The following is a 24,562-nucleotide window of genomic DNA, read 5'->3' on the forward strand; positions in this document are numbered from 1 at the left end:
CGAAATTATCTATAAAGTTAGGCTGTGAAAACTGTCACTAGGTCCAACATACAAAATTATCTATAAAGTTAGGCAGTTTAATGAAACTCTGTTGATAATGAGAACTGTCACTAGTTCCAACAGATTTATCAGGGTAATCACACTAACAGAATTTTCCACAAACCATAATATCTTTATTTTTTGGATCTTCAATGCATTTACTCTTTTTGGGTGTGAATATTTCTGAATACAAACTATTTTCTACTTTGCTATTCTGAAGTACATGAAAATGTATCATTTTGTTGTAACAGATATGTTTTTAAGAATGTTTAAATATCAACAGATAATTTCCATGTCCAAATAAAACCATTCAGGAATTTAAGGAGTCAAAACCTGTTGTCAAATTAGTATAAAATGTTCACACAATGTGAAACGTGTAGCTATGAAAATGGTTATAAATTTCTTCCTCCTATAAAGCATGAATGCTAAATGTTAAACCCTTAATCTGGCAGCTGTGAGTTTGAAGTGATCAGACCACTCATTTCTTTCCCGTAGAACTTTATGTGAATATATTAGAAAATAACAATAATTTCTACATTAGACTGGCATACAAACTACACATGCTCCCATTCATTTGAATATATTAGAAATAACAATAATTTCTACATTAGACTGACATACAAACTACCCAGTACACATCATCATCATCATCATCAGTCTCATGGCCTAGTGTGGTCATTGAGGCACTGTGCTGCTGAACATCTGACCAGTTCCTTCCACTTGTCTCGATCATGTGCCAATGCCTGTGTCTCCGCAAAACTTTTCCTGGTCCATTCTGTGATGTTGTCAGTCCACTTTTTTCTCTGTCTACCTCTCCTTCTGCCACCCTGGACGCTGCCCTGCAGGACTGTTGTGGATAGACTGTTGGCTCTAGTGACATGGCCATACCATTTCAGCTTTCTCTTTTTGACGGTGGTGAGGAGGTCCTCATATTGGCCTACTTCGCACCTGATGGTGTTACGCACTTCTTAATTTTGATGTGGTCCATGTAAGAGATGCCAAGGATGGTTCTGTAGCATCTCATTTCAAGTGACTGGATTCTTTGTTGTAATTCTGCTGTCAGGGTCCATGCCTCACATGAGTACAAAAAGACTGAGATGACTAGAGCTCGCAATAGTCTGATTTTAGTTTTCAGACAGATATTCTTGTCTCTCCAGATGGGTCTTAGCTTTGACATAGCTGCCATTGTTTGTGCTGCTCTTGACAAAATTTCTGCTCTTGATCCCTCTTCAGTGATTATGGAACCAAGATATTTGAACTGGCTCACTGTTTCCAGTTCATGTCCTCTGACTTTAATCTTGGCTGAGATTTGTTTGCCACTATTTGTCATCAGTTTTGTCTTCTCAGTGCTTATCTCCATGTCAAATCTGGAAGATGTTTCATCCAGGTTCTTCATTAAGGTGGCTAGCTCGTCTTCACTGCCTGCCAACCCATCAATGTCATCTGCAAAGCGGAGGTTGGTGATGTTATGCCCTCCAATGCTGACTGTCCCACAGTGATTTTCCAGGGCTTTGCTCATGATGCACTCTAAGCAGATGTTGAAAAGCGTGGGTGACAGGAGACAGCCTTGACGCACTCCCACTGTTGTCTGGAACTAGTCCCAAACAGCACCTTGGGCAATTACTGCACTGGTAATGCCAGTACACATGCTCCCATTCATTTGAATATATTAAAAAATAACAATAATTTCTACATAAGACTGGCATACAAACTACACATGCTCCCATTCATTTGAATATATTAAAAAATAAAAATAATTTCTACATTAGACTGGCATACAAACTACCCAGTACACAAGCTCCCATTCATTTGAATATATTAAAAAATAACAATAATTTCTACATTAGACTGGCATACAAACATGCTCCCATTCATTTGAACTTGAGATACTTTTTCAGCCCTGTGAAACAGGTGATCCCTGTTTTTGTTTAGCCTCAACAGAGGGAACCCCATAATGCACCTAAAAACATACCCTCACACCAAGAGTCCAAAATGCTAGTTTGTCATTAGGAAATTAAATACAAGGTATCAAAATAAAAGTAAATATTTTGTTATTGATTATAGTACATAGATTGAAGTTTATGAAATTAATGACGGAAAAAAATTAAATTCATTTACGTGTGTGTGTGTGATTTGGATTTTTAATGTAGCTTTAACAATTTTTCAGTCATATTGCTATAATGTCTGCAGTGTGGCAGCTTATAGTGATGCCTAGCACTGGGGCATCTTGCCGCAGACATGTAGCATGTTGTCCCACCCAGTCACATTATCCAGACATCAGGCCGACCAGTCCTAACACTAACCTCTTAATGCTGAGCGTCAAGCGAGGCAGCTGTTAGATCCATTTTTGTAAGTCTTTGGTACGACTTGACCAGGGATCAAACCCATGACCTCCTGCATCCGAGTCGGACACTCTAACCACTAGGCCACTGGAGCGGTCCCATTTACTAGTAACGTGTGCGTCTCAAAATATTGAGTACTCTGGCTGTAATTAGTTGTCAGCAATCATGAACCACACACATCTATTATCAAATCATTATTGCTAAGCCTTGATCTGCTGTCCCAAAATGCACCCAGGGTCTATGTTGTTTGTTTAACTGACTAGTCCTAAAAAAAACTGCATAAAGCCAGATCTGCTGGTACATTATGCAATAACAGATCTGGGTCTGTGCATTCTGTTGTTGAATCCAATTTATATCCAAGCATATCTGGAATATAAATAGACTTGCTGCATTGTTCTATAGACAAGACTTCAGAATGTCAACAAAAAGTAGGTCACTGGGTCAAAACTTTCACATTTGTGCATTCCCTAGGAACAAATTATCTACCTGACTATATGTCTATCAGGCTGAATGCTGATTTAAAGTCTTTTAAGTACTATGCACTAACTGATACCTGCAATGTTTAGTTATGCAAGATGATTTACTTCAAATTGAGAAGAATGCAAACAATAGCAATGTGAATAAAACAAAGGTCAAAGCTAATAAATGAGAAAATACATGAAGATTATTGTAATGTTATGCCTGAGACATTCATCATACAAGTCTATAATAGTCCAAGTACAAGACAAATCTTTAGTCTAGTCATTGATAAATTTTGCTTCCTCCATCTCTAAAATTCAATTACTGTTTCTTTTCTAATTTTTAAAAGAGTCAACAAGAGTGGTCTTCGGATGAGATATCCCACCCCACCCACCCCTTCCTCTGCTATGTAAAGATTTTACTGAATGTACACTATGGTCCAGCACTCTCAAACTTTATTCTTCTGTACTTATATTACCCTATGGTCCAGCATTCTCAAACTGTACACTACTGTACTCATGATGGTCCCCTATGGTCCAGCACTCTTAAACTATACGCTACTGCTGTACTTATGGTAGTACTGCATGGTCTGGCACTCTCAGATGATAGTACCCCATGGTCCAGCATGTACTACTTATGCTACTCTTTGTGCCATAGTTGCCATAGTTACATAAAAATAGTGAATGCAGAGAATTCTAAACATCAAAATGCATCTCCATGCAACTTGCTTGATGTGTACCAAGTTGAATGAAATACATTAAACAGCAAGAGTTGTGCTCCATGAACGAAAATGTTTATCAACATGACAATTTGGAGGGGCAATACAAAAGTGCCTAGAAAAGGCCAAATTAAAATCAGATATAACAAAAACATGTCCTCCCTAAGGCAGAAATAGCAGGGTGTTCTACCTCTATCCTTCCAGTTAGGCACCCTCTGGGTCCTTTCAGTGTTCCCTATCTTAATTTCTGGAATTTTATGAACAATGAATTTCAAAATTTTGTCATTTAACACAATTTATGATTTTTAAAAAAAAGATATATACACTGTGTAAAAGCAGAAGAGTATCAGAACCTGTCACTTCTGTTATCCATATAGGATCTATAACAACAGCTCAGTTGGTGGAGCACAGATCGCAAGCTTAATAACCACCCAGGTCAGCCCAGGTTGGCTGTCTCATTGTATTATATAAAAGACAGTTTCAGTTTCTTCTGCATGATATAGCCACTGACATGTTAAAAATGCAAATAAAATCAACAAAAACAAAAAACCTGTACATGAAGACAATTCAACTTCCTTGCCCTCTACAAAACTTATGTACTACCCATAAAAATTTATATCCTGCAATTTGCCATCTGTACACTGCCCGTTGTAAGTGTCAAAGTAAAACATTAAATTTCTCTTGCTGTCAACCATAAAAAATCTTTCATTCTTTTTATTCTTTTTTCTTATTTCAAGGGGAAAGCAAACAGCTGTGCTTTCCCTCTAGTGCTAAGGGAAGTGATTAATGTCTGAACATACTAAAACACATAGATTTGTGTTTATCATTACATTATAAGGTTACAATCATAAGATATGTTTGACCTTCATAAAGAATGAATAAGGAAATGTTAAGCTCAGAAGACAAACCCAGCTGACTTTTTAAAAAAAAATGGACATATCAAAGAAAAAAGAAACAAAACTTGTATGAAAAATTACAAACATCTGATGATGTAAGGGACTGATCATTTAATTTTCCCCGAGGGTAGGGGGAGGCTGAGTGGTCCGAGATATAAAAATTCCAGCCCCAAACAGTTTTGACAAATATTCTTGTTCTAACTTTCAGTACAAGAGAACTTTTTATCCTATTATGGCTGTTAGTTTAAATAAAAGTGAACATATCCATTATATTACATGTAGTTGAAATAAATAAATTATTTGGAGGTAAAAGAAATCAAAATATTATGGTTTGAAAGAATATGCCGAGCCCTCCCACAATTAAAATGGTCAGTCCCTAAAGAAACTTTACTTTTGGATATTTCTTTGTAAAGCTATCAGTTATAAAATTGAAACTTTATGCAATTCCATGAAAACAATAGAAGAAAATGGAATGAATTAAAAGAAGTAAGGTAATTAGTCACAATGCTTGCACAAATAAAGAGAATGACTCGAGCATAACTTGCATATATTCTCTCTCTAATCAGGCCTATCTATAGTAACAACCAGAGTGGATTACAGCCTTCTGTGTGCCAAAAATTACTGCATTAAACACAAAAAGAAAACCCATTAGATTTTTTTACCTACAGAATAGGGAAAAAAGTTGTTTTTTATTGAAAAGTACACAATACATATCAATTTGTGTCACTGTCCAATCAGTTAGATAAATGAAACATGATAAATTACAATGATTCATGGAGGGAAACTGAGTTAAAATATTCTTGACTATTAGCAACCTTCTCACTGTAATGAATGTGCCATGGCCTAGCGACACAGAGAATAGAACTCCAAATTTCAAAGGTTACCAAATTGTATTCAACTGGAATATGAACAGCAGAAAAGCAGGTCATTAAAAGAGTAATGGACACTAAGTGAAATTCTGCTTACAAGAGGAAACATTATATCTGGAAATGGATTCCAAGGTAATCGCTATTAAATATTTAAAACAAAGATCTTTCATTAGGACATTAGTTTTAAGTTAATGTAGATGAAAATGGCAATGATTTCAAGCCCCTTTTCAACCAAGGAGTGCAAATGTTGTTGAAATGTAACTAGCAATAATAATAATAATGAGGGCTTTGTATAGCGCCTAATCTTTAGAAGCTCTAAGCGCTTTACAACATTAGACAACACCTATAAGAAAAAAACATATAATGATATGATTACAAAAACAAACACGATGAAATTTGAAAACAAAAGTACATATTTATTATTTAAAGTTCAAAGCAAAATTCATTTTTAACAATGAAACATAAAGCAACTTGAATGGTTTGTCATAGTAAAACTCATGCTTTTTTTATATTGATAACTTTCTCAAGACCCTCTCTTCCTGTCAACCACACCCTCATCCTAACCCAAACAATGAATCAGTTAACTCTGAACTTTTATACAGAGGTTTAAAGAAACCAAATGATACAGATTATGATAAATTTATTTATACAATAAATTTATTTTATTTTCAGAAGTAAAATACAATTTTGAGTATTTTCAGTTGAGAAAATTCAGACTGTTCCCTACCATGTCAGACTCATGACTGAATTGGTGCAGGTTCAAATCCTACAATCAGACCAACTTTGATCAGCTAATGAACTCTGTCCTAGGGCATGGCACTCTATTTCAATTGCCTCAGAATTAAATTTTACTTGTGCTGATGTTCCATAAAACACGAAACCAAACCAAACCAGATTGCTTGGTTCAATTTCAATACAAATCTATGAATGCCTTACAATACAAGAGTTTAATTAGATGTAGATCTAATGAAGTACATGGAGGTGTATTCATCCAAAATCTCAAACAAGTTAGGTTTTTCCATCAATATTTGACAGAGTTGTAACCCTTGATCAAATCAGCAGTAATTCTCAAAACTATTATTCTACATAATCTCTTAAACTTTGTATATTAAAATAATAATAACAATAATAACAATAATAACAATAATAATAATAATAATAATAAGAAGAAGAAGAAGATGAAGAATTAAGTCTATTCTGAGAGTCAGCCAAATGGTAGTTTTGTAACTGTAGTTTACAAATCCTGTGATGTCATTTATTACATATAAATTTTTTCATATAAATATACAAAGATGTGTTAAAGCACAGTTATCTACAACATAATTTCATTTATAAAAAAAAATGAAGGAGAAAAGGAAAAGAAATGAGTAAAGATACTATGAATAAAATAAGAAAAGACGAGAAAATGTTATTGGATGAAAGAAAGCACTTATTAACAATATAATACTTTTTCAGTCTTTAAAGAAGAGCATTCAGTGAGAGTGTTTCTTTAGGTAGCCTATTCAAAATCAATATGCCAGAATTTGGACATTTCTTGCAATAATCTTTTTGTGGTTGTGTAATTATGTAAGCATTGCTCTACAAAGGCTGTAAAAAGGCTGAATTTGAATTTCCATGCTCTTTGTTTGATCATGGTTATCATCCACTTCATTTTAAATTTTGTACGTTAAGTTTACACTTTCTCATAAATATTTCTTCCTAGTGGGTCCATTGCAAGAATGGAATCTGTGAAATTTTCAACCAGCATAATCCTAAATGTTTATTCTGATTTTGGCAAAACTCTCTCCTGGCCACAATAATCAAAGCAGGGCTTTGTACAGCCTTTATAAATCCTAACATTGTGATAACACAGTGATGAAGTGTTTGATTTTGTTTAACAACTAGAATGTACATCAGACCGGTTTCATGACACATCCAATGTGTTCATTCCATATTACGCTGTTATCAACAAACATCGCCAGGAACCAGATCATGTGTGAAAACTTGCAGCGATATACTCTTGTAAGAAAGATAGTGTTGCTTCCGACAATCTTTATTTTCTCTTAGCTGTTATAATCAGAACACCTTAGTGTTGGATGTACATGTATTTTGGGTCATTCCATCCATGGTAAATCAGTTTGGGCATCATGAAAATTAGGTTTTAGAACAGATAGTGAGAACTGTACATGACAGAGTGTCAAATCATCAGTAAAGGGATCTATAGTTGAACATTGCTTTGTGTGCTTGATTTAGATTTTTAATGTAGCCTTAACAACTTTTCAGTCATATAGCTATGATGTCTGCAGTGCAGCAGTTTCTAGTGATGTCTAGCATTGAGGTATCATGCCACTGACATGCAAAATCATGTCCCACCCAGTCACATTATCCTTACACCAGGCCAACCAGTCCTAACACAAACCATTAATAATGCTGAGTGCCTAGCAAGGCAGCTGCAAGTACCATTTTTATAAGTCTATGGTATGACTCAGCTGGGATTCAAACCGGTGACGTCATGCATCTGAGGCAGACGCTGTAACCAATTAGGCCAATGGAGTGGCAAACACTACTTTGTAAGAGGCAAATCATTCAAAATCATTAGAAACAGGAAGAGACCTAGTACTGAACTAAGTGGTTTGCCATACTGTACAATGTGACTGAATTTCTTTATATCTGAACCAGAGATGGGAGATATCACAAATAGCCATACTTCTTTATTTGTTACCTCCTACTCACTCACCCCCATTCTAAAGATGAATTCATGATATGAAAAGGTTGTTCTCATCCTCATAAAACATGAATCCAAACAGGAACATCATTCCTCAAATCTCGTGTTGATGGACCCTTTTGTGACACAGAATTGTCAATATTACAAATGAAAATTCGACTATGACTCCACCAGGTCCCTCCTGGTTAAGGGGCTGAATGCAGGATTAAAAACTGTTGTTGTCATCTTCTCAACTGCATGAACCATCATGCCAACTATGACTACACCTCAACCCCCACAGCACCCCAAATTATTGTACATGGAGTTTAGGTAACTCGGTAAACTTAGTGACAGATGCATGGATACATGGATGAAAACATGGGTTGATGGACATGACTACATGTGCTAAAAGAAGGATGATGGATGAAAGACCATCCCATAAACTCTTCAGATTTAAGACCAATAGAGCTAATAACCAAATGAATTACATTTACTCTTTGGCATTTATAATAAAAGCATTAATAAATTCTGATTTAAATGTCAATGATAATGGATTTTTTTAATACAGCTAAACTGATTTTGGTTATTTCTAGTTCCAGTTTGTTCATACAGAGAGAGAGACCACTTTAAGACACAAAACTGAGAACCTGTTTACTGAGGAAGTACTATCTTAAAGTTTTGAATGGTTTCTGATGTTTATTTTAGTTATCAGATCATCAATGCAAGTCTATTTCCCAAAAACTCACAAGCACTAGGCATTTTTTAAATCAATACATGTACAAGTCAGTGTTTGTAAATTTCATATCAAAACTTAACATCACCAGCAAAATCTCAAGTCTTCTTTTACCTACAAAATGTGCATACCACCATTCATTTCATACGGAATCATTACATGTATCGATTAAAACATACAAACGAGAAAGGATATTTAGACTGGTTATGTTTTGTCATTGTAGTATACACCAATGAGGTCCAGGAAGTCGCTTCCTAATCTAACAGGTAAGATGTGTGTGAGTGTGTGTGATTTGGATTTTTTACGTAGCTTAAACAATTTTTCAGTCATATTGCTATAATGTCTGCAGTGTGGCAGTTTATAGTGATGCCTAGCACTGGGGCATCATGTCACAGACATGTAGCATGATGTCCCACCCAGTCAAATTATCCTGGACCAGACTGACCCGAGTCCTAACTAACCTCTTTGTAAGTCTTTGGTATGACTCGGCCTGGGATTGAACCAACAACCTCCTGCATCCGAGGCAGATGCTCTAACCACTAGGCCACCGGAGCAATCGGTAACAGGCAAGATAATTAGAACCTTAAAGGGGTTATACTGACTATAATATAAAGGCGCCAAAATGAATCTTGAATGCATATGAATGGGTCCTTAATGAATATACACATAACAGAACCATACTGAAAATACAAAAAAGGGGCCAAAATGAATATACATATAAATGGGTCCATAATGAATTTACATGTACATAAAAAGGGGCAATAATGAAATTACATATAAAAAGGACCATAATGCATATACATATACAAAATATATTTTAAAATTCATTAATGCGCAGTTCAATTTTACACTAAAAAGCATACCACTTTTACAGAAGGAAATTGCAGTCTACAGACCAAAAAGAATTTCCAAGAATTTATTTTCTTCTTTTGATAAACGAGTGTAGAAATTATCTGTTATTTTTAGCAGCAATAAGATTTTCAAATTACCCACAGTGGTGGTCATATTGGATATACGATCAGCATCATCATCAAGGACCAATTTGATATCGTGAGAAGTCTTTTGGTGAAAACCTAATGTAAACATGACCATACCTTCAGAAGGAGCAGAAAGAGCAAGATTTTCAATATGGCCACAATGGTGGCTATGTCGAATATAAGATCAGCATCATTTTCATTTAGGCTCAACTAGACACCATAAGATTTTGTCTGGTGAAAAGTCTATGGTAATAACACTTTCCATTTAGGTCAAGTAATGATATCAAGATTTTCAGGATGACTGTCATGATGGCCATATCAGCTGTCAGATAGGACGACTGTCATGTTGGCCATACTGGCTGACAGATATGATGACTGTCATGGTGGCCATACCAGCTGTCAGATTGGCATAATTTTGATTTAGATCCAAGCAGACTCATACATGTTGATGGTCTGGTCAACAACATTTCATTTGAGACCAAACATCATAAGATGTCTTCCACTGAAAACCTCGTCTTGATATCACTTTCCATTAATGAGTAGCTACAACAACATTTTTAAGATGGCTGCCATGCTGAGCAAGTTAGATGAGCACCATTTCCACTTAGGCACAGCTATACATCATATTGCAAGTTAGATGAGCACCATTTCCACCCAGGCCCAGCTATACATCATACTGCAAGTTAGATGAGCACCATTTCCACTTAGGCACAGCTATACATCATATTGCAAGTTAGATGAGCACCATTTCCACTTAGGCACAGCTATACATCATATTGCAAGTTAGATGAGCACCATTTCCACCTAGGCCCACCTATACATCATATTGCAAGTTAGATGAGCACCATTTCCACTTAGGCCCTGCTATACATCATATTGCAAGTTAGATGAGCACCATTTCCACCTAGGCTCAGCTATACATCATATTGCAAGTTAGATTAGCACCATTTCCACTTAGGCCCAGCTATACATCATACTGCAAGTAAGATGAGCACCATTTCCACTTAGGCCCAGCTATACATCAAATTGCAAGTTAGATGAGTACCATTTCCACCTAGGCCCAGCTATACATCATACTGCAAGTTAGATGAGCACCATTTCCACACAGGCCTAGCTATACATCATATTGCAAGTTAGATGAGCACCATTTCCACTTAGGCCCAGCTATACATCATATTGCAAGTTAGATGAGCACCATTTCCACCTAGGCCCACCTATACATCATATTGCAAGTTAGATGAGCACCATTTCCACTTAGGCCCAGCTATACATCATATTGCAAGTTAGATGAGCACCATTTCCACCTAGGCCCAGCTATACATCAAATTGCAAGTTAGATGAGTACCATTTCCACCTAGGCCCAGCTATACATCATACTGCAAGTTAGATGAGCACCATTTCCACCTAGGCTCAGCTATACATCATATTGCAAGTTAGATGAGCACCATTTCCACCTAGGCCCAGCTATACATCATACTGCAAGTTAGATGAGCACCATTTCCACATAGGCCTAGCTATACATCATATTGCAAGTTAGATGAGCACCATTTCCACTTAGGCCCAGCTATACATCATACAAAATCTTTTAGTGAGAACCTCGTATCTACATGACTTTCCTTTCTGGAGAGCAGCAATAACAAAAATATCAAGACAGTTTCTGTGGCAGTCATACCGGTACAGTGGAAACCATTGTTGATATGAATTTCTGTTATGGAGGAGTAGCAATATCAAAATTTTCTAGACATTAGAAATCTGTACCATTTTCAGTAGCAACAAGATTTTCAATATGGCTGCTGTGCATTGTGCCAATATTGGATATCTTTAGTTGCAACATTTTCATTGAGGATCTAGTAGATATCAAAAGAAGTCTTCTGGTGGAAGCCACAATAAAACTTACATTCAGAAGGAGTAGCAATAACAAGATTTTTAAGATGGCTGCCATAGTGACAATAATAGACATCTGATCAGAATCATTTTCATGTACATGTGAATCGAGCAAACACAGTAAGTAGTTGTTTAATGAAAACACCATGCTTATATAGCCATCTAATAAGAAGGAGTAGGGATAACAAGATTTTCAAGATTGTAGATGCCATATTGGATATCTAAGTGGTATCAACAAGATTTTCAAGATGGCTACTGTAGATGTCATATTAGATATCTAAGTGGTATCACTGAGGGACCCATGATAGCTCTGCTGGTAGTGTAAAACTCATACCCCAAAGGTTGCACGTTCAATACCCACCCACATAGGATGCATATGTGTGTCATTTGGGAAAGGCACTTAGCATAATTTTCACATACATGTGGACCCATTATAAGTACATGTAGTTTTTAATGAAAACACCATGTTAATATGACTATCTATTCAGAAGGGTTAGGGATTACAAGATATTCAAGATGGCTACTGTAGCTACCATTCTGGATATCAAAGTAGTATATATCATTTTGGGACCCATGAAAGCTCAGCTGGTCTGAGTGTCAGACTCTTAATATATGGGTCGCACGTTCAATACCGACCATGGCCAGCCAGGGGAGACTGCCTTGGTGTGTCCTTGGGAAGGGCACTAAGATCCCATTTCCTTAGCATGATATAACCAATAATGTGCTAACAGTGCTGGTATTCTGGATGTCCATTTTCATTTGAGACCAACTTGACCATGGGTTGAATATGTATTTAAAGTTTAGTACTTTAGGAGGAATAATGATGAAAAACATGTACATACAAACAACAGATGACAGACAACTGGCCATCTGCTAAACTCATTTGTTCTTTTACCAGTAGAGGTAAAAAAGCAGCATGTGAATGGTTGGTTCAAGCCAAGCCCTCTAAATCCACCCGTTGTGATAACTAATACAGTCACTTATTAGTTTAGATTTTTTTATAGACTTGAACCAGACAGCCATTATGAAAGAGGAAGGGGGATTATGAAGTAGTTGTGGGAGGGGATCCAAATATTAAAGCCTGCTTATTTATTTTTGGTTCAAAATGGGAACTGGCAACTGATGAGATGAGGCTATTGTACCTGAGAACTATCTGGTATTTGAACCCAAATATGGGCAAATAATGAAGCAAATGTATAAATTCTGTGGTTCTGGAAGACACTCCATATTTAAAAGTACCATTTATACTTGCTTATAAGTTGAGCCCAAATACAAACTGCACTGACTCAACTCTGCTGTTGCATAATGTGCCAGTAGATCTGGGTCAATGCAGTTTATTAAGAATAATTCTGTAGAACTGGACAGTGCATTATTGCTATATGCAATGTCAGGTTAAAGTCTATGTTGTTTGTAGTTTTATTTTGACTTGTGAGTTTATAAGACAGTTACCAGAAGGAATAGTAGAATTACTGTACCAATCGCTTCCATATTTTTTAATATATTTCAGTCTCCATCTTGCAATATTTTCAATAGCAGAGATATTTTAAAAAAAGCTGAACAATGTATCTACGTATAGGTTTCAGCAAAATCCTGGTTATACAGTGCCAACTAAAAGTACAAAAGTACAATTCTAAAAATAAAATGATACAAATTACCAAAAAAAACTTTAGGAGGATAAACCCTTCTTAAAAAACAAAAGTATGAAGTCCTTCAAGTTAAAAGGTGAATTTGAGAATCTTGCACCAATTTCACTACATTATCAAACTTTCCTCTGAAATTGAGAATTGACATTGTATTGCTAATGATACTTCAGACAATATGTCTGTCTGATGTAAAAATAATGTGGAGGATGCCGAATGCTATTTAGTTTGAAAATTTAGCACATGGAAACCTTAACATTCTTTAAAAAAATGGATATGAAATTCCTCAAATTTGAGGAAATCCTCAAAACTTTCTCAAAGATAAGACAAGACTCTTCTAAGAAAAATTCAAGATTTATTACTTCTTTTTAGTCCTAGATTCCTGCTGAATTTTCTGTGAAAAGATATTTCATATGAACCATGCAATTGGAAAGATATTAGAAAATCTCAATCTGAGGAAGATGTTTAGTCAGTCTGGGACCTGATCATTCAATACAAGGGGTCTCTCATGGCAGAGATCCTGTAAGACAGGTTTTTCTGCACACTTATATTTTACAACAGAAAAATATTCAGCAAAACAACATGTCATGGGTGAGTGTAATCTAGTCTTAATCTGTGTTTTTCTTTATAACCTTAATCAAGTGTCAACTGGATCTACATATTCCAAATCAACAAAGACTCATCCAAGGTCAGCTACCTCTGTCAAACTTGTCAGCTCAGACACCTCCCTGAAATCTGCCACTGCTTCAAGCCAAACTACTCCGCCAAAACCCATTAGACAATCTACAGCAAGAAGACACTCTTTGCCACAGCAAGGAAAAAGGTACAGTGTATGATGATGATTATGGTATCAGACCACTAATTATTTTACTGCCAGAGAGCCAGTCTGCTGGTGGAGGAATAAAAAAATATAGTACTATTTTGAGATACACCCACTGGCTTGTAAATAGCTTAAAGTTTCTTTCCTATTGTACATTTCATAAACTTCAATCTATGTATTGATAATAAAACATTTACTTTAATTTTGATATCCTGTATTTAATTTCCCACTGACAAAATGGCGTATTGACTCCTGGTGTGAGGCTAAGTTATTAGGTGCAGACCAGGGAATCCCTGTTTAGCAGTGCAAGAAAATACTGTGAAGCACCTGTATTTCAAGGCTGAAGACAATTTCTTGAATGGAAACAGGTGTGGTTTGTATGCCAATCAATTAAAGAAATCCATTTTGTTTTTTATATCTTAACATTAAGTTTTACGTGAAATTAATTAGTGGCCCGATCCCTACAAGAAAATCTATCATACTGATCCAAAAATGTGACCTCACTTGAGGTTATACTAAAACATGCATCTTATAAATAAGATATAACAGGGGAAACAACTCCAATTTGATCTACTAGTCTGTCAAGAACGATTCATAGATAAATGGTCTCAAAATTCAAATTTTATTGTTTTGCTGTGGGGTTTTGGACTGTGTAAAATTATATCTATTTACTTTAAGTTCACTGCCCAACAATGATTGTTTCCAAAAGTGACAGTTCTGATAAAAACAAAATTTATAAACAGAAACATGGTTTTGCTGACAGAAAAAGTGGTACAGTACAAACAACGATGACAATCCCCTGTCCATAATCCCATTTAGTTTGTATCGGTATATTACAATTAAATATGACAGGTACAGTCTGCCCTCTTGCTTCCAAAAAGCAACCCTTATTTACACTTTGGTCTAAACAATAATGTCATTCTACCATGATAAATTCACTCAAATAATGACCACAGGGGAACTAACTTCCTGGTTAAAACTATTGTACCAAAACAGTACCCTGATTGAACTTCAACACATCCATCTTGCAAGTTATATGTCAGTGGCTAAGTGATTCTTTGTAGACCATGAGTGCAAGTCTTTTCACTAGTTGTTTTCAAAATCAAAATCATCCAAGAATCTCTTCCATAAAATTCTTCAGTTAGAATTGTCATATAGAAAACTGAAATAAAATAATTTTATTACATTACCTTGAGATGAAAAAAGATTAGAATGATAACCAGGTGTCTCTGCACCCAAACCCACTTGGAGAGGCAAAGAAAGTGTCAGCCATGACAGTTATGGAGAGAGACACTGAAAAATGGGAAAAATTCTCTTTTATAAATTTCTAATGCATGTCTTTGTCAATACCTAATGTGGAATAGAATTATTACTTATACTGGATATCTTTTTATAGGATCAGTCACATCTTGTGAACTCATAATTCATCTAATATTATTTAATCTAATCCCATCATGCCCAGTCTAAACTTGATTAGTGTGCTCTTGTTAATCTACATAATCCCAACTCATCTACTTTTTATCATTTCTTTAAAAAATAACTATCCATTTCACTTCTCAACTGTAAAACATTTTTTTTAAAAATATCTTGACGCATTTATCCTTTCCATAAAGCTAATTATTATATGCTCGTTTTTTTTCTGTTAACTTACATTGTCAGAATTATGCAGTATTTTATGATACTAAACACCTTTATGCTGCATGACATGTGCATCTAAAAACAGTATAGTGTATTGTAAACAACTTTGTAAACAAACCATATACACTCATGTAGTAGCTGTTTTAGGTTTTAGTTTATTAGATTTGTTTGTGGATGAACAAAAGAAGCTGTTTCATCTATCTGAAAGTAGAAATAAAATGAACGATGTGGAAGAGTTTACTGAATCACAAATGAAACTTTCAAACAAGCAAATAAATGAATGTGATATTCGCAATATCCACAACAAACGTGATAGACGCGGTATTGAAAATACCATTCTGATCATTTAGACAGTTATTGAGGAGAAATTTTTCTAAATGGAATGGTTTGGATCATGACCTGTGCTCTATGGGATATAAAAAAATAACATAGAAAAGCATACTGAGGCTATGGGCTATCACATCTCTATCAGAGACATACTATTTTATAAGTCATTAGTAACTAAATTTGCAAAAAAAATGCAACCAAAGGTTTTGGTAAAAATGTAATGGTCTCAAAGACAAAGAATTCTTATTTCTGCTGGCTGAATGGAATGTCACACCAGCTGCTTTTCAATTTTCGATGTTAACTTTTTTGATACAATGTTTCGGATTTAGTGATATATGCCATACAGGTCATAACATAGCTTGGTTCCCTACAAAGAGCATGCAGGTGACAAGGCACAGACATGACTTCTTTAGCTGGTAATAAGAATGGCAAAAACTACACTTGCATGTTTGCATCTTGAATTTCCTCAAAGTGTACTTTCTTAGTTCTGCAAATCCAAATTACATGAGTTAGTCATGAGTTCTAAAACACATCAAGAAAATGTTATGTAATTTTGACTACATTTCCAACTGCAATCACATTCTCCTTACTGCACTCAAAATGAAATGAACATGATATTTCATAGCAGCTTTTTGAAAATTTATATTGAAAGAGTTCATATTTTTCTCACATTATGATTCCAAATATTCAATGACAGAACAGATACACACATGCAGCTGATTCAAGGCATGTCCCTTCTTGCTCAAATCACATTTACTTCATAAGGAATTGACACTGCCAATAAATCCAATCAATCACATACAGAATTGAGTAGAATTGACAAAAAAAATAAAAATCATCCATTCTAGACCAACTGGAAAAGCTGTTGCAATGTGCATTCACAATATGACTCTATATTTTAATTTTAAGTAGACCAAAACAACAATTCTTTTCTAAATTAATGTCGAGTACATGACACAGTTCAAAGGTCACTGGACTGTGCTATGTGTGAATTATTATTGTTATTGTGTATTGATGAATCTATGGTTGTATATTTATTTTGGAATACAGCATAAATTCAACTACTTTGTTTCTTGTAGTGTATTTTTTTATTATTAAGCCTTAGGTACAATAACAAAATGAGTATATAATAAAAAGGTTACTGCATTTGTATGGGAAAATATAAACTTCTTTTTTTTCTTCAGCCTAATACTGCACTCCCAAGGTCATACAGTATTACTTCCAAAAATTTGTTCATATTTTCCCAAACAAGTGCAGTAACCAATAATTATTGCTACTCCATCTGAAAGGATGGTCATGCTTAGATGGGGTTTCAGTAAAGGAGATCATGGGGCTTCAGGCATGTGATCTCATCTTTAGTGATCTACAATATCAATATATACCAGTAGTCAACAGAAAACTTAAGTTTATACCTTGTCCCATGGATAAACTGATCTCCCTTTTCTTAAATTATTTGGCATACACAAAAGTATATATGGAACATTAAAACTATTAGTGTTTATTATTTTTGTCAATATTATCAGTGTAGTGGAAGTAAATAACTGTTAAGATTTTATTTTATTTGTATCTCCTTAAAACCTGTTATAAAATTACAATGTTCCAACTCGTACCATATTCACTTTTATTCAACTCCAACTGCAAACTGCATAGAACCAGATCTGCCATCACATAATGCAGTGGCAGATCTGGGTCTATGTAGTTTGTTAGAATTAATCATTTGAACAAACAATACAGACCTTGAGTAGGAATAGCAATAACATGATTTTCAATATGGTTTCAATTGTTGTCATATTGTATATCAAATTAACATCCTTTTCATTTAGAACCAACCAGACACCATACTAATTCTTACGGTATAAACCACATGGCTATAATGACCTTCTGTTAGTAGAAGAAGCAATAACAAATTATGAAGATGGTTGCTATAGTGACCATACTGAATGTCAGATCGATACCGTTTTCATTTAAGACACAAGTAGCCAACCAATTATACATCATCACAAGATATCACGTCTTTTAGTGAAAACCCCTGTCAATTTAACCATCAATCTAGGTGGAGTAGAAATAACAAGATTTTCAAGACAGCTGCAATGGTAGCCATAGCGGAAGTCAGATCAGCAACTGTTTCATTTAAGAATGGCTAGATCTCATAAGAATTCTGTTCCTTTGTTGATTTCAATAACACTTATAACACTTTACATACTATAACATGATGAGAAAATGAGAGCTATGTGCACTTCTCAAGGACACACCAAGGTAGCCAACCCAGGCTGTTCTGGACAGGCATCAAAGCCTGCAATCCTTGTTTTTTTCAGACCATGCCATTATAGCCAATCACCCTGATACAGCTATAGTATGTGTGTTCATTTCAGGTCATGCAGCTGATATCCAGGCACAGCTATAGTACCTATGTTCATTTCAACTGATCACCCTGACACAGCTATAGTACCTGTGTTAATTTCAGGCCATGCCATTTCAACTGATCACCTGATACAGCTAAAGTACCTAGTATATTCATTTCAGTCCATGCCATTTCAAATGATCACCCTGATAAAGCTATAGTACCAATGTTCATTTCAGGCCATGCCATTGCAACTGATCACCCTGATACAGCTATAGTACCTGTGTCCATTTCAGGCCATGCCACTGCAGATGATCAGTCTGATACAGCTATTGTACCTATATTCATTTCAATCCATGCCACTGCAGCTGATCACACTGATACAGCTATAGTGCCAATGTTCATTTCAACCCATGCCACTGCAGCTGATCACCCTGATACAGCTATAGAGCCAATGTTCATTTCAGTCCATGCCATTGCAGCTGATCAGTCTGATACAGCTATAGTACCTTTGCTCATTTCAGGCCATGCCATTTCATCTGATCACCCTGATACAGCTATACAGCTATGTTCATTTCAGTCCATGCCACTGCAGCTGATCACCCTGATAAAGCTATAGTGCCAATGTTCATTTCAGCCCATGCCATTGCAGCTAATCATGTTGATACAGCTACAGTACCTGTGTATATTTTAGGCCATGCCATTTCAACTGATCAATTTGATACAGCTATAGTACCTGTGTTCATTTCAGGCCATGACATTACAGCTGATCACCCTGATACAGCTAATAGTACATGTGTTCATTTCAGGCCATGCCATTGCAGCTGATCAGTCTGATACAGCTACAGTACCTGTGTTCATTTCAGGCCATGCCATTTCAATTGATCACCCTGATACAGCTATAGTGCCAATGTTCATTTCAGTCTATGCCACTACAGCTGATCACCCTGATACAGCTAATAGTACATGTGTTCATTTCAGGCCATGCCACTGCAGCTGATTAGTCTGATACAACTACAGTACCTGTGTTCATTTCAGGCCATGCCATTTCAACTGATCACCCTGATACAGCTATAGTGCCAATGTTCATTTCAGTCTATGCCATTACAGCTGATCACCCTGATACAGCTAATAGTACATGTGTTCATTTCAGGCCATGCCATTGCAGCTGATTAGTCTGATACAACTACAGTACCTGTGTTCATTTCAGGCCATGCCATTTCAACTGATCACCCTGATACAGCTATAGTACCTGTGTTCATTTCAGGCCCTGCCATTACAAACTTAAAACAATATTTCTATCTCGTTTTGTTTGGATTGTTGTTTTACAGCACATCAAAACAAGTGGGTTTTTTTCCTAGTGCCAAGGCAACTGGAGTAAAAAGCCTTGCCCAAGGAAATGCCAAGGCAATCGATCTGAGTTGATCGGATGGCATGATTTTAACCCACACCCTTTTGGTCATAAGTCCAGCATGCTAACCATTCAACTAATGCAGTTCATGTCTCCACTAGTTGTCTCTTATGATATAGAAGATGTCGCACTGGGCATATGTTGGGAACAATTTCTTTGATACCAAGAAGTCAATCACATATCACATACATAAAGTCTGTTACACAGTTCACAAAAAATATTCTGGTTTGCCATTACTTATGTTTGCAGTACTAATCATACATCCAAACTTTGTAACTATGGTTACTTTTTTAGAATGAAAACTTCCTAATGTATCAGGTGTTTAATTAATAGTGATTAGTTACTTAACTCGTGGTTTGAATAATGCAAGTCATAAGTCACCAAACATTCACTATGTGTTAGGTAATTTATGTTTTAAACTATGTATCTTTCAATCTAAAATTAAAAAATATTTTAATTCTGAACTCTGACAGTGCTGTAAAATCTGCAAGTGGTTACAATAAGAAGACTAGTCAATCCCCACCATCAACACCCGTGTCCTTCATCTTGTCTGACCCCTTGGAAGATGAGAAAGATCAGGAAGGGGAGGTTGCTTCAATACAACAGAATCCAGCTACAGACATAAAAAGTAAGTGTAAATTCTGACAAAGCAAGAACTAACTTTATGTAATGTCTAAAACAGACCTTGGATGAAACTGAAAAACTGGCATCAATCGTGATAGCATGATTTTTGGTGTCTGATGTGTGAGAAATAAACTGGTTACCAGAAGTTTTATTTCTTCATCAAATTATATCATTAGAACATAATGACTTACTTCTAGTATAACATGTTGGACTTTTTAGTTGCATCAACACATATACACTAAATAATGTACCAGACTATTGCATCAACATATATACACTAAATAATGTACCAGGTTGTTCAGTTAGTCTTACAAATATTAATTAATATATTCCAGAATGAAATTCAACAAAACTTAAAAAATTTCCTAACAAAAGTAAGTTACGGTGGCCTAGTATTGATATCACAATGAAACTCTAAAAGTGGCATTTTTATGTAAAGTTTGAAGGGATATGTAAGTAAAAAAACTTGCAAATATGGATTGAGATATTCTAACATCAAAGAAATAAAATGTCTCAATTGCCTTGCAAAAAGATAAGTATACTGATTTAGTATTTATACTACCTTTAGGAAACATCATTTTGCATCTACATGTAATGTTAATACTTTTAAAGATGTGGAATTTATTTGATCTCAATATAACACATATTCTTGATTTTCTTGCATAAATAAGTGGCAGTGACCTAGTTGAAACTCTGAAGATGTAAAGTCTGAAAGCAAAAGATTCTTGTATTTTATGGCACATCAACACAAGGAGGTCATTTAGTGTCAAGGCAATTTGGAGACAAATACCTTGCCCAAGGATATACCACGACTGCCAACCTGGGTTCGTCACATCCCAGGTTTTAAACTAAACCCATCTGGTTATGAAGCTACAATAACACCACCTCATGCATCGTCATATGCAATATTACAACATGCATTAATTACCTGCATTATGCTTTAGGGTAATACATTTACACAGGAAAGACTATATTTACCTGTGTGTAACTGTCTTCAGGAGATATATTCATTATTTAAACATTTAAAAAACCTCGAGCTCTTTTACTTGTTGAAGACACTGTGAAATGTACCTGTCAATGGGCAACACCCTTTTACTAGCCCTGTTGTAGATCAGCAGATGATGATTCAAAGTCAATCAAGGATGCAGACAAGTGCTGCATCAAAACCAAACAAATCATAGCTTAAATTAAATCATGAGTATCTGTCAATCTGTCTTAACTCTCAACTGAAAATATCAGTCAATAATATAAAAACTTGGTCACTGTCTGAGGAATGACATCTACCTAAAGTACTGTGAATAGATATGCTCTACCCGAGACATAAAATATAACAATAAATAGAATCACTCTCCCCTTATATATGAGTAGCCCTAACTTTAGAAATATATATATATAAGTTAAGATGTAATGATCATGGAAGTGCTGTAGTTTGAAATGGTGCCAGACCTGAGACAGGGGACATAATAGAGAGCAGGAGTCAATAAACTTCTGGTCCACTGGTCTGTTGATTTTGAGCACAGCAAATGAATACTGAGAATCTGCAGGTCCAATTTTGGATTCAGTCATATTTTCCAAAGCTGTTATTAAATTAATTTGGTTGGGCTAATTGATTTCTATAAGAGCTGATTATGCTGGCTGATGGAAAAATCTGTCTTTAGTTGACCTCTGTCAGAGAGATGATATGATATGTACTCCCTGATAAGTCGGTCAAATTACAAACAACACTGACCCTCATCTTCTGTTACATACTGTGCCATCAGATCAGGATCTATGTTGTTTTCTGATTCGTCCAAGCAAACTACTTAGACTGAGATCTGCCATCACATTATGCAGTTTGTGGTTGGCTCTGACATATAAGCAAGAACTTAAGTACATGTATCTGTTAGGCCTACTGTTGGTAATTAAGCGGACTCAGTATTATGTATCACATGTACACCTGTATGTCTGTATGAGGTTCTATTTATTTACCTACATCAGCAATATGATTCACCTTACCAATAAATAAGTACATGGTTTGAACTTGTGTGAGAAATTACTGAAAAATAATTGTTAGTTTTAAAGATCTGTTATAACTTCTTTTTTTTTAATGCTGATACAGCCAGTATATATAGTTTGATATTGAAGCTGTGACACATTTTGTCACAGGTAATATGGTCACAGGTAATATGTGACTATGTTGATACTTTTTTCAAAGTTCAGATTATTAACAAAGACTGTGTGACAATAAAATTTCTTTGTATTTAAAATACTGTGCAATTGTGATGAATTACAACATCAGTTACAGTAAAAACATGTTCACTTATTTACATTGTTATGTCATTTTTATCTTCTAGGACTACTGGAATATTACTAACCCTAACTCCTTCATTGATGGGGTACTGATTGGATCCTGTCTCTATCACTCAAGCAGCTATGTGTGATTCCTATTATTATATACACATAGACTGAAAACCCCACAACTGTTCTGAAAAAATATATGGCTAAGACAGTATTATTTATTTATTGAAGCTTCATCAGCTCCTTAGGTTTTAACCATTATGATTCCTGCAGTAAGAGGTATATTCCTGATGAGCTAATCTGGAATGTGTAAAAAAAAAGGGGGGTGGAGGGAGATTGGCTTTACATAACATAAAAATAAAGTCTACAAAGTAAAAAATTTCAAAACGTGATACAGTTTATACTACATGAGTTGGGTCCAATTACAAGCAACACTGACTCAGATCTGTCATAACTTGATGCACTGGCAGATCAGGGTCTATGTTTTTTGTTCTACAGATTACTCCTAACAAACTACTTAGACTCAGATCTGCCAGTGCATTATACAATGGCAGATATGAGTCCATGCAGTTTGCAGTTGGACCCGACTAATAAGCAACTATGGACAAAACTTGACTAACCATCTATCAATAAATACTTTACTAATTTTCTTTAAAATAACACTCTGACGCAACTTCATCTTTTACAACTCCCTTGGTTTCTTTTGGTCTGGTATTAGCTATGCTTGTACAAAGATTCCTAAACTCAGAAGCATCATTTATTTTCATAAACTGGGTTGATGTACAGCAGTAGTCTTGTTGGTTCTTATTGCCCGATTCATTAACAAGTTGAATGTAATATGTATATATACCTGGTCTAAAAATAACCAGAAAGCTGCATAAATGGATTCAATCTAGCTGTCTGAAGTGTTGCTCTAGATTGGGACAGCTTGTCTAAAGTGTTGCCCTAGATTGGGACAGCCTGCCTAAAGTGTTGCCTAGACTTGGGACAGCCTGTCTCAAAAACAAATGGAAATAATATTTATTTCACATGTAGTTTTCTTCAAAAGTGAGTGTAATTTCTAAATAGGTTGCTTCTGAGATCTGGGAAAATTTAAATAAGTCATGTCATTCAGTGTTTTCCATGAGATCGTTGTAATAGTAGCCTCTGAAATGCTGTTTCCTCCTGCACCAGACCATATTTTTCTCACGCAGGGGCATTATTTATACAGTGTCAAGCTTTTATTTCCAGCAACATTTCTTTATCACAAACAAAACAGTCACTTACATTCTTTATTTAATTTCATGACCACTCCAGTGGCCTAGTGGTTAGAGCCCCTCGGATACAGGAGGTTGCAAGTCTGAACCCCAGCCAAGTCATACCAAAGACTGGTACTAACAGCTGCCTCGCTAGGCGCTCAGTATTAAGCTTCACCCAAAGGTTCATAAAGTATTTAAGTTACAGACCACAAAACTCACAAGAGATTCCATCTAGGCATTAGCAAGCAAGACAAGAAGGAAGAGGCTCCAAAGAGTATCTCCAAGCTGGAGAGAATTTTCAGAGACGGAAGGCTTGGGACACATAACCTTGGATAAAAGACAGCAATCCTCACTAACCACTTTCATCAACAGACCAGATCTCTTCCTCCTTTGCTGCACTGATTGATGGTTGGGAGTAAGATGGGTACCTGACAGGAGGTGCCACCTCGACCTGTTCTACATTAGACTTAAGAGACTCTTCAAGGACAGACAGGCTATCCTCATACAGCTCCCACTCCTGGGAGGCAGGACTTTTGACTCAATGTTTTTCTGTTGAGAGGAAGTCTTGGGGAAAAAGGGAACTCAACCTGTTAAGAGTCCTTATGCAGATCTAATAATAATAATAATAATGCTTTATTTATAGAGG

At 35.7% G+C, this 24,562-nt stretch overlaps 1 protein-coding gene across 4 annotated transcripts in view; it reads right to left on the reverse strand.

Moving 5' to 3' along the window:
* The window catches only part of LOC149776978 (3-oxoacyl-[acyl-carrier-protein] synthase, mitochondrial-like), a 48,622-nt gene that overhangs the window by 13,020 nt on the left and 11,040 nt on the right, over window positions 1-24,562 (reverse strand). The window contains exon 2 of one of the 4 annotated variants that reach the window (XM_089941713.1): window positions 15,251-15,353. The exons of the other annotated variants lie outside the window; for them this stretch is intronic. The gene's annotated coding sequence lies outside the window, so the exon portion shown is untranslated. The remainder of the gene's footprint in view (window positions 1-15,250; window positions 15,354-24,562) is intronic. 4 annotated transcript variants of the gene reach the window in all.

Source organism: Sinohyriopsis cumingii, chromosome 18 (assembly GCF_028554795.1).
Source record: "Sinohyriopsis cumingii isolate HCF-2022 chromosome 18, ASM2855479v2, whole genome shotgun sequence".
NCBI classification, from domain to species: Eukaryota; Metazoa; Mollusca; class Bivalvia; order Unionida; family Unionidae; genus Sinohyriopsis; species Sinohyriopsis cumingii.